Raw genomic sequence first — 12,539 nt, forward strand, 5'->3', positions numbered from 1 at the left:
CAAACTCTATTGAAAATTTTATTTAAAACTCATAACCAAATTTTTTTTAAAACTCAATTAAAAAAAATAATTTGTCATTTTGGTCTAAAAAAATAATTTCGATGTTTAAAAAATATCAGAAATAAATATAATAATTTTTTTTCCCAAATAACAGGTAGCGATTGGCAATTGGGTGATTATTCAATATTTCCGGAATATGAACACGTGATGCTCCATAAGATTTTGATTGGTAGAGGGTTAGGGGCCCACAATTTATGTTGGGAGAGGGGAACAACGTGAGATTCAGTAATTGGTAATTGGTTTAGAATATGATCATATGATATTCCGAGATTATTCAATAATTTTCCTTGGCAATTACAAAAAGAATAAATAAATAAATTGTTAGAGAGGATGACCGGCTGGACATTCGAGAGGATGTCCGTGCGGATGACCATATTACTTTACCTAACATATTTCAAAATATATTTTGAAATCATAATTTGTAAACTCAAATCAAACATAACATTAGAATGTAAGGGTAAAATTAATTTTAAAAAACTCTACCAAACAAGGCCTTTGTTTTCCTTCGTTTCAGTCGGTGAAACACAACAGTGTGTGTGTGTGAGTGAGAGAGAGAGAGAGAAGACGAAGGAGTAAGAGGGAAGGGCCTGAACAAGGAGTTCACTGCATCGTCATTGCCGCCATCGACAAAGCCACCATCGTCGGTCGATGAAGCCATTGACGAAGAAAAAAGAGGATGAGAAGAATCTGACCTCTACCAAAACCCTTTTCTTTTACCCTCTTTCTCTCTCTCACCTAGATCTGGTTTTCAGAGCCCAGATCCGAACACTAGCATAGATCTGGAGATTTTACTCAAATACGTGAAGAAGAATATGTTGATGATGGAGAAAACACACTTGATGGCTTCAACTTTGGGTTCATGGAATCCTAACCCTAGAAAACTATGAATGAACATCTTGTTGAGGACAAAAGAAGAACACTTGCAGCCATTTTTTATCTCTTTCGATTATGCTCTCTCTCTCTCTCTCTCTCTCTCTCTCTCTCACACACACACACACACACACACACACTTCAACACTACTCAGACAAAGAAGAAGAAGAAGAAGAAGAAGAAGAAAAGGATGAGGAGGAGGAGATCTCTAAAATTTTCAATTTTTCTTGTTTCTTTCCCTTTTAGCTTTGCTTTTTGATCCATTTGAACTTTGAATTAGTGGTGTCTTCTCTGTTTTTTCCATTAATTTTTTTGAGGCACATGTTCGGTGATTTTAAAAATCTCTTATTTCTTCCTGTTCCCCAAGCTTTTGTTTTGAAAAATTGTTGCAGATTGGTTTGAAAAATTGTTGTAGATATTGGGCTTGAAGTGAAACGAAGGAAAACAAGTTTTAAATATTTTTTTTCTTCTTTACCAAAACGATGTCATTTTGACGAGGAGTGATCAAAGCTCTTCATTTCATGAGTAGGACAAGTGTCATTCCCTAAGCAATTCACTTCACCAGATACTTTATAGGATCTGAATGCGATTAAGTGAGGGGATAGTAAGGATTTTTTTTAAGATAAATTATCAAAAGGTTTTAATAGTTGGATTTAATTCTCATTAAAATTTTATTTCAGAGCAAGTTATTTTAATAATTTTTTTGTTAAAATATGAGATAAAAAAAATTATATGTTTAGAATGATTTTTTAATTTTTTAAGAAAAGATGTGCAAAAAATAGAGAGAAAAATAAATATTTGACTTTTTGGTATAGGTTATAGGCTTTTTGATTTTTTTTTAATAACTTTTTAAATTTTTAGTTAAAACTGTTGTATGGAAAACGAGGCCTAAGTCTTATTGAAAATAAGTCATAGTAAAATTATCGCTAAAAATAATTTTTTGTAACTTTTTTTTGCATATGTCGTTGAAAATTGACAATTAATAATTTTTTTGCCATGATTTTTCATAAATTATTACTACAACTTACAAGTAGTGACATTTTTCTGTGATAAATTTTTCAAACTATCATTGAAAGTTGAAAATTAGTGACTTTTTAAAACTAAAGCAGGTGGATTCTCAATTCTTGAAAATTCTGCCTTCTTCTTGACTAGAGAAGCTCTTTTATAAGCCAAGCAGATGACTGTGAGGCTTGTGACGAGCCTTGCAAATGACTGTGAGGCTTGTGACTTCAAAAGCTGGAAAATAGGAGGCACTGTGAGGCTTGTGACTTCAAAAGCTGGAAAGTAGAAGGCACATGGGTGCTATGGGCAACTTTCGGTGACTGATAGAAAGCTGTCTACTGTTAACTTCTTTTCTTTTTTTTTTCTCATGACTACTCAGTTGACTGATGGGGAATCAATATATATATCAGCAGTTTTTCTCAAAGTAAGAGTAGTAACTGAAACTGATGTATATATATGGAATCCAATGACTGTTTTAGGCATATGGGTCCTAAGCATCTTGAAATTGTGAACCATATGGATCATGACTAGTAGAGGCTTTAGATAAGACTGATCCATCTGAAGCATCATCTTCATCTTATGACTTAGTTTGGGCCAATAGTAACTTTGCAATCTGAATAATTTCTTCATTACTAGTCTTAGACTTTGGTTTTGACTTGGGCTTTGACTTGGATGACTTGGTTTTTGAAGGCCCAGAACTGGCTGTTGGGCTTCCAAGTCTGACTGTGGTAAGAGGAAGTAGACTTCCTTGAGTGACTGAAGCAGTTGGGTTCTGCTGAGAAGATTTAACCATTGCAGGAGTAAGAGCATGAATATTGATTGGAAATTCTTGCTGGACTTGTTCAATAATGCGTTGGACTTTGAAAGCATCCCACCATTTGACAAAATACTAGCGACTGACTAGGTTATTGAAAATATTGTATTGCCATTTAAATATCTAGGGACTTTAAATTTGGACATAAAATGGAGCAATATAGGGAATTGACTTTTATGTTGACTCATTTTACAAACTGAAGAGAAATAATTGACTTGTTCCATTAAATTAGTAGGAATAATTTCTGGAATGGCACCATGTTGAGACCACCATCTCAGAAACCATGAAGGAAATTCGGACTTGAATTTATGGTCAAAAGAGAAGAACCAGGAGTGACTGTAAGACTCATTTTGAAGAAGAAGGATCTTAAACTAGGCATCAATATAATCGTAGTAACTATATTGTATCTTGTGATTGGGAAGGTCGCGAAGGAGAAAAAGGAGACCCCATTCATCCATGCATACAATATTGTGTATGTATAAAGAATGGTAAATGATTTTACTAGCATTAACTCGGTCATAGATGGGTTTGATGACTATGAACTGGTGATGAAAGAGGATGTCTTTATAAAAAATAATTGACTTTTCTGGATGGGAAGGAATGAAATGCCATGTAGAAGGGAAATAGGATGTAACTAGTTCATTGACATTGTGAATATTTTTATGAACTGGTTCTTTGTAGAAAAGATGGACTACTTGGGGTTTAGGAACATAATCTGTTCTTGTAGTTCTGTATAAATCATTAGAAGGCATTGGAGTAATGGGCTGACAAGTAAAGGGATCTGAAGCAAGGGCAGAAATGTAATTAGGTTTAAGAATGTTACCAAAAATTTGGTATCTGTTGACTAGATCAATTGGAAGAGCAACAATAAGTTGACTGGTTGGAACAATGGCAAGTTTAAAAGGAAGCTTTTGACTTGACATATGTAGTTGAACAAACAAAAGCTGATTAGCATTCACTGAGGAGATCTAACTTATCAATATGGAAATTGAGAAGATTAGTGTAATGGGAAATCAAATTGTGTTGACTGCGAATTTGCAGGAATTGTAAATAAGGATCTTGGTCAATCATTTTTAAATAGGTTATTTTGAAGGAGCAACAACGAATCAATTTGCGATATCAGGTGACTGCTAACTTATGTGTAGAACAATAAAGAGTAGGCATGATGCACTATCCCCTCTGTAAAAATTCTCGGGTAAGGAAATCAGGGATAGAATTTTGACTACCAGGAATGTACTCAATATCAAAATCAAAAATACTTAAAATAGATTGCCAACGGGCAAAAATATGTTTACTAGCAATATTTTGAACATCTTTTTTTAAAACATATTTAGCACTTTTACAATTAACACGTAATAAAAAAAATTGATTTAAAATATCATCTTAAAATTTACTAATATATAATACAATAGATAAAATTTCTTTTTTAATAGTACTATAATTTTTCTGTGCTTTGATCCAAACACCAGAATGAAAATGAACAATTTGTTCAGATGACTTAGGAGTGACCTTCTAAAGGAGAATGCCACCAAAACCAACATTAGAGGCATCAGTTTGAATAATTTTGAATAAATTTTCAGTAGGAATACCAAGACAAGGCAAAGTTTTGACATATTTTTTGACTTGTTGCACAATAGCAATATGACTGGGAGACCAGGGAGGAGGATTATCTTTCAATCTATCAAAAAGGGGTTGACAAATTTTTCTAAGGTCTTTATGAAATTCAGCAATGTAATTGAGGGAACCTAGGAATCGATATAACTGGGTTTTGTCTAAGATTTCATCAGGAAACTTAGAAGCAAACTCAATAGATCGACTTATGGGGAGAATGGTACTTTGGTAAATATCATAGCCTAAAAATTGGACTTTGGTTTGAAATAACTTAATCTTAGGTACAGAGATAACTAAACCATTATGTTTAATAATCTCGATGAAGGAATGGAGATGTTTCCAATGTTCATCGATTGACCGGGAGAAAATAAGAATGTCATCAATGTATACGATAGAAAAGTGACTAAAGGGATTAAATATTTCATTCATGATGTTCTGAAATTCACTATGTGCATTTTTTAAACCGAAAGGCATGACATTCCATTTGTAATGACCAAATGGCGTAGTAAAAGCAGTTTTATATCTATCACTAGGATGAATTTGTATTTGTCAAAATCCACTTTTAAGATCAAATTTACTGAAGATGGCAGCTTGGCTTAGTCTTTTAATTAAATCTTTTTTGTTAGGGATTGGATATCGAATCCATTCTAAAACTTTGTTTAAAGGTTTATAATTGATGACTAATCGTGGAACACCTCGTTCAAGTTCAATATTTTTATTAACATAAAAGGCAGACAAGACTACGGTGACTTGCTTTTACTAATGATATTATTTTTAAGCAACTCAGTGATTTCTTTTTTACACATTTCTACTAATTCATTATTCATTTGAATTGGATGAAATTTAGTAGTAATTTGTCTTTCATTAAAGTTTTTAATATAAGGAAGTGTAACTACATGTTTTTTCCTATACTAGAAAGCACTAGGTAAAGTAGAACAGACTGTAGTCTCTAAATGGGTTATGAATTGGTCAATTTTAGAAACAAGAATTAGATTTGTTAATTGAGACTCAACTCGTTTATATTTGACTTTTTCCTTAAGAAACTTAAGTTGTTTGGTTAATCGATAGACAGATTAGGATATGGAACATTCTTTTAATTGATTTAATTCTTTGATTTCACGAGGAGACAAGAATTTAAAGGTTACTGTTTGACTAAAAGCTTATGTTGTTATTCCATGATTAGTGGTAGTGAATGGGTATAATAAGAAGATAAATGGAGTTCCTAAAATGACTTTGTCTGTCATATTTTGAACTAAAACAAATGATATTTTAAAACAAATATTATTTTGACAAATATGTACTTTAGGTAATTTATATTTAATATGCATTTGACTTCCATTAGTAGAACTTAATTGTTCACTAGTTTTATGATAATATTTTGTGGGGATTAAAACTTCTTGGATACAATTTAAATCAACACCGGTATCAATTAGGGCTATGACTTCTATTTCAAAATCATTAATAACTAGCTTGACTTTAGAATGTCATTTTTGAATATTAATTCTATTGATAATATTTAAACAATTACTATCGTCGTGATTAGTAGTGCTACTATGAGATTTAGTCGATCGATTATCAAAGATGACTCAGTTAGCATTGTGACTAGAATTAGATTCATCTAAGGAAGTATCATTATTATGTTGAAAATCATTAAGACTTTTATTGATTTTTAATCAATTTCGTCTTCTAATGATTTGTCTTTAGTTTTTATTTCTTTAACAGTTAATTTAATTTGGTTAATTTCTTTCTATAAATCTTGTAAGGTTACTTCTTGATGATGAGCTGTTTTGAATCTTTCTAAAGTAGAAGTGAAACTGATAATTGGTTTATCTTGATGCGGTTTTTTATCTTTATTTATTAGTAAAGATTTTAATTTATTAGTATATTTTCGTTTCAAGTCAGAATTGTCTAATTTACTAATTAATTTAATTAATGAATCTGCTTCTTGATGGGATTTACTAAGTACAGTGACTTGTTTGCAGCAAGTATCATTACATCCTAGTTCAATTGGATCATCACCAGTGTCATCAGTGGGAGAATAATAGTTAGAAGTACTACTAGATGGATTAGGATCACTTGATGAGGTACTAGATGGATGTGGAGAGTGATTCAGGGTATTAGTTAAGTTAAATATTTCAAATATTTGACGTTGATTTTCTTCAGTAATTTGTAATTGGTTAAGTTTGTCCTTTATGTGTCCTTTAGCTTTAGCTTTACATTTGTTAGAATAATGACCATTTTTACCACAATTGTAACAAGTAACATCTTGGGTAGATTTTGACTTCTTAAAGTTTTTAGTTTTCTTATGGTATTTCTTATTAGGTTTAGCATAATATTTGTCAGGTGATTTAAAAGGTAAATATTTTTTACGATATTTCTTATAGGGTTTTTGGGAGGTTTTATTTTTCTGATTTTTCCTATGCAACGGTGCTACAGGAGGTAGACCATATTGTTCGCAGAAGCTACCTAATTCGTATTTAACTTTATGTTTATCTCTAGAAGCTTTTTGACTAAGTGGTTGTTTGGAAAGTGGGTTTTTATGTAGGTTTTTTTTTGTTGTAGGATATTATTGGAGAAAAAAATTTTGGTGTTTAGGAAGATAGTTGATTTTTTTGTGGTTGGATGTGATGTTTGTGAGAGAAAAAATGAAATGATTATGGGGTTGGATGCGATATTTTGTTTGGATTTATTTTTTTTTTGGTTTTGCAAAAAGTTTGTCTTTTAGTTGAAAAAATAAAAAAAAAAACCCAGCACACAAACTTCCCAAACACCACCTAAGTTTCATATTGATAAACATTTTTAATCATTCTTTTTGAATAGTACTAATGATATCACCATAGGTTAGATTATCATATTCAATAATACTAGTAGATTGACTAAGAACATCTCTAATTTTACGGGCAAAAAGACTAGGTAATCCATTATTAAAAAAAATTTCCAAAATGATTTAGTACAATCATCACTGAGCATAACTCTTGAGGTAAAGACATCTTTATACCAACGAAAATCACTTAATGTATGGCAAGTTAAATTACTGAGTTGATCATGGATGGAGAATGAATATTAATAGGTGTTCCAATAAAATGTTTGATTATAGTAAATATTAAAGTATTAATACCATCAAGTTTACTTGTTCCTATGTCTACATCAAATATTGGGAAGTCATTTTCATCAACTTGGATTGCATTTTGAATATCTTCACGCATATCCTGAGTTAGATATTTGTCCCACCAAGATTTAAGACAGATTAAAAAACATTAACAAATATAGTGTAAGTCCACCTATTAGTATCTACACGTAAGTCCCTCTTTTTTTTTTTTTTTTTTTTTTTTTGGATCAGTTGTGTGGGGTTGCCTATCATTGTTATCCCTTTGAATTTAGATAGATTGAAAAAAAAATTAGAGCAAATTTTATTTTACTCCGTTGTGGTTTGGGTCATGTGCAATTTACCTCCCTAACATTTGGAAATACTCACATAAATCCCTTGTGATTTGTGGACTGAAGTGCACCATTAAGTCTGTTAACGATTTAATAAAAAAGACTAAAATACTTCTGTATTTTCGTCATTTGTTTGGAAGGTAAAGTGCACTTCAACCCCCTATGCTTTATTCTATGTGCAATTTGCTTCCTCGATCTTTGAAAAATGAGCATATAATTTCTTTATGTCTACCACGTATTTCATATTTGTTGCTAAGTTGAATGGAATGTTTAACGGTACACTTTAGTCCACTAATCACAATAAAGTTATATGGTCATTTCCAAATGTTAAGAGGTAAACTGCACATGATCCAAATCACAGGGGGTAAAGTGAAATTTGCCCAAAAACTAATTTGTATCTGTTCATTTAATTAGCGGAAGCAAATTGAACGGATCGTGCAGTTTAGTAGATGGAAGCATATAGGTTTGGTGATTTAAAGTTTATTGTTTTGGACTTTTTTTTAAACTATTTTTTCAGTAATTTTTTATTATTTTGAGTTCAAATATTTTATTCTTTATATTTTATAATAAAAATAAAGATTTAATTTTCATATTTCATAAATAACAAATATAATTACCAAATAGAAAGTATTTTTCTTTAACACACAAAACATAAAAATATAATTTCATTATTAGGCCCATTTGGTAACTTTACTATTTTAGTGAGTTTTTTTTTTTTTTTTTGGGTAAATTATAAATACACCTCTTCAAATTTGTTTAAAATATAAATTATTCCTTGTGATATTGAAACTTACATCACGTCCTTCCAAATTACTAATCGCGTGGTAAAGAACTCATTTTATTAATAAATCATTAAATCAAGAGTAAATTACACTGACCTCCCCTGAGGTTTACCTTAATTACAGGGACCTCCCCTGTAGTTTTAAAATTACACAGACCTCCCTTACTTTTGAAACTAATATACAGATACCCCATTCCCGTTAAAAGAGCATTAACGACGTTAACTTGACAGTGAAATTGACCATAATATCCTTTAACCCATTGTCTTCCCCAAAGACCTAACCCACTATGTATCATCAGCATCTTCCTCCCTTTACTACCCATTTCTGCCATTGTCTTCCTCACACTCTTTTCCCAAACCTCTCTAATCAAAAACCCAAAACCCAAACCAACAATAACCCGATCAAACACACACTTTTATTTCGACAATTGATCAAACACACCGTTATTTCGACAATTCAAGGGCTTAAGCAAGGAATCAAGGGTTCAAGACACACATTGTTATTTCGACGATTGATCAAACATAGATAATTTGACATGCACTCTCTCAATCAAACACAGATAACCCGATCAAACACACACTCTCTTCCCAAATTGGCAGTGCATACATAGATAATTCGAGCTCGTCTCCGAGTGTGGTTTTGATTGAGAGGATGCATCCCACTGTTATTTCGTTGCCTCCGCCGATGATCGAATCCATGGCTCTCTCTCTCTCTCTCTCTCTCTCTCTCTCTCGCTCTGTGTTTACTTGATCACAATTGTTCTATGCTTGGCAAGAACATGTCCAACCCAAGTCAAATCAGGTGCAAAGATTCAAGACTATAACAAATCGAGATTGAAGTTCCAATTGACATGAGATATGTTCGTAATCCAGTCGAGAACTCTGCCGCTTTCTCGCCTCCTTGAACCTCACATCTTCTCCTCATCGCATCGCCACCATCGCACTCAACCACCACTGCGATCTCTCTATTTCTCTCTCACTCTTTCTACAACCATTGCAATCGCCATAATTGTCATCGCGATCTGCCATCACAGCAACCCTCGTGATCAGATCGCAACCACTGTGACACTAAGCTCCTCAGATCTAGGGTTTTTTGTGGTAGTGGCAGAGATGGATAAACTAAGAGAGAGAGAGAGAGAGAGAGTTCGGTATGGTGGTGGCGGCATTGGGCGGAGGTTTTGGAAAGGGAGGCGTCGGGGCAGCGGAGGATGACGGAGAGAGAAAGGCAAAGCAGAGAGAGAGAGTAAGAGGTAAGAGAAAGAGAGAGAGAGAGAGAGAGAATGAGTACAATGATATATATATATATATATATATATAAGATATGTATGTTTATATATATATATATATATGGGTACATATATATGGACATATATGTATGGGGAGGTAAGGGCAGTATTGAAATTTGAACAATAATTTTGGATGAAATCAACCAAATCTATTTGAATTTGGACGGGTGGGTAATAGAAGGAGGGTATCTGTATATTAGTTTCAAAAGTAAGGGAGGTCTGTGTAATTTTTGAAACTGCAGGGAAGGTCTCTGTAATTAAAGTAAACCTCAGGGGAGGTCAGTGTAATTTACCCTTAAATCAATTAATAATTTTTAATGATATCAAAACTGTCTCGCTCAATTTTCATCAATGAGAATTGGGTGGTATTTTACATCACTCTCATCGATTCGACCAATTCACATGATCCACCTGCTAACCACGGGTTAGTTTGATCAGCGGTTAGAAATTTATAATCCACCTTCGAAACCGTCTCACTCCGCTTACGTTAATATATATTTTTTTACCTTGAATAAAATATCAAATTAAAAATCAGTGTGAAAGAGATGTAAGATGTGAAATTTATTACAAATTAGTATTATATATGAAAAATATTATGTAAAAATAGTCATTATTATATATGTGAAAAATGTTATGCAAATTAATATTATATATTATTGTAAATGTTTGATGATTGTTTAAGATTTTTTTTAAATTAACTAATAAATTAAAATTGCTCAAATCACAATTTAATTATTTACCAATCCGCCATCAAATCACACCGAAGTGCATCATGCACCCCTTACTTTAAATTGGGGCAAATTACATATACACCCCTCGAGGTTTGGCTAAATTACAGATACCCCTCTGAGGTTTCGGAAATTACATCCCGCCCCTTGAGGTTTGTATTTTCATAACAATTTGCCCCTTGAGGTTTATATTTCATAACAAATTACCCCCTAATTTCTTATGCAAATATAGCATTCAGGGGGGAATTCGTAATTTCTCAAACCTCAGGGGGGCATCTGTAATTTAGCCAAACCTCAAGGGGTGTATATGTAATTTGCCCTTTAAATTGTGATGTTTATTGCTTTAGGAATTATCATGCTTTAAATCAAGGCAAATGCTAATAAGGAGTGTCCCTTGGACATTAATGGGGTAATATCACATAAGTGAACATTTAAAAAAATATTTTCCAATTACAAAATCCGTGTGAGATGAGGCGACGGATACAGGAGCATCTCTAACCAAAATGTTTATTTTTCGAGATCAATGATTTTTGTCTAATAAATGTTTAGTTTACAGTGTTCGACCTTTCACTTATTTTTAAAACTCTTTTTATCTCTGTCCTGATACTAATTAACATCGGGAAATTTACATGTCGGTGGGAACTTAAAAAATTAATTATAAATTCATGAAAAAATTTAAAATTTTACTTTTTAATATTTATAAATTTTTTTACATCTCCCGTCTCGTTCTACTTGACCCTCACCCCGATAATATTTATTAAATATATTTATATCATATATAATTTATTTATTTTCATTATAAAAAATTAAAACACTAAAAAATTATACTTAATTTTAATTTTTACTCATTTATTTTTTATCTTATAACTTATAATTCTCATTAAGTATAAATCGTAATTTGTAATATACTATATTATCTATAATTTTTATTAATATTCTCATTATTCAACTTATAAAATTAACATGTCTCCTGTCCCGCTTTGCCTGTCACAGTCACTGCCACTCCTCAATTTGCTCTACCTCGATATGATACAAGACGGAGGCAAAATACTATAAATCCAACCCTTGACCATCTTGATTTTGGTACTAACCAATAATTTTGTCCCTTAAAAAGCTTATGTATTGAATCATACCAATATGTAACTTGAAATACGAAACCAATATTGCCTCGGGTAGTGTCCCTTGTAATTAGGTCCGTGCAAAATACCGTCCAATCCGTTAAAATCGCACCGATCCGCATCAATCCGCACCGCTCTAACCGCTAACCGCGGTTTAAACTTTAAAATTTATAATCCACCAACCGAACCGCTCCGCTCCGCTATAGTTAATACATATATATTTTTTAACCTCCAATGAAATATCAATGTAAAAATGAGTGTGTGAGATATTTAAAATATGAAATTTATTACAAATTAGTAGTTATATATATGAAACATATTATGTAAAATTACTTTGTGTTGTATATCTAAAAAATATTATACAAATTAATGTTATATATTATGCAAATGTATGATAATTAGTTAGAATATTCTTCAATCCGCCAATCCGCCCAAACTGCATTTTGTCAATCCACTAATCCGCCAACCCACCATTCAATTTGTAATTTTACTCTCAAACCGTCCGAATCGCACACGCACACACCCCTACTTGTAATATGTATCCTTCCCAATTTTTTAACAAAAGTAGTAAAGGAAATCACAAATAAATGGGGCAGTAGGAAAAATATTTATTTTCATGAGGTGTAAGTCTCTTGTATATGATATTAGGTTTTTTTTTTTTTTTCCTTTGTTTTTTGTATATGGTGTAAGTTGCCTATATGTAAAATGGAAAAAAAAAAATTAAAACGACAAAAAAGTAAAATGTTGCTGCCCAGGATCGAACTGGGGACCTTTAGTGTGTAAGACTAACGTGATAACCACTACACCACAGCAACATTTGTGCTATTGTT

General features: G+C 32.1%; 1 non-coding gene across 1 annotated transcript; it reads right to left on the reverse strand.

The window, feature by feature from the left end:
* Nucleotides 1-12,451: 12,451 nt before the first annotated feature.
* TRNAV-UAC (transfer RNA valine (anticodon UAC)) lies at nucleotides 12,452-12,524 on the reverse strand. The gene has a single exon. It is a non-coding gene; the product is annotated as a tRNA-Val (tRNA).
* Between the last annotated feature and the right edge of the window lie 15 nt (nucleotides 12,525-12,539).

This window comes from Camellia sinensis, chromosome 9 (assembly GCF_055761805.1).
Source record: "Camellia sinensis isolate YWXY chromosome 9, ASM5576180v1, whole genome shotgun sequence".
Classification (NCBI taxonomy): Eukaryota; Viridiplantae; Streptophyta; class Magnoliopsida; order Ericales; family Theaceae; genus Camellia; species Camellia sinensis.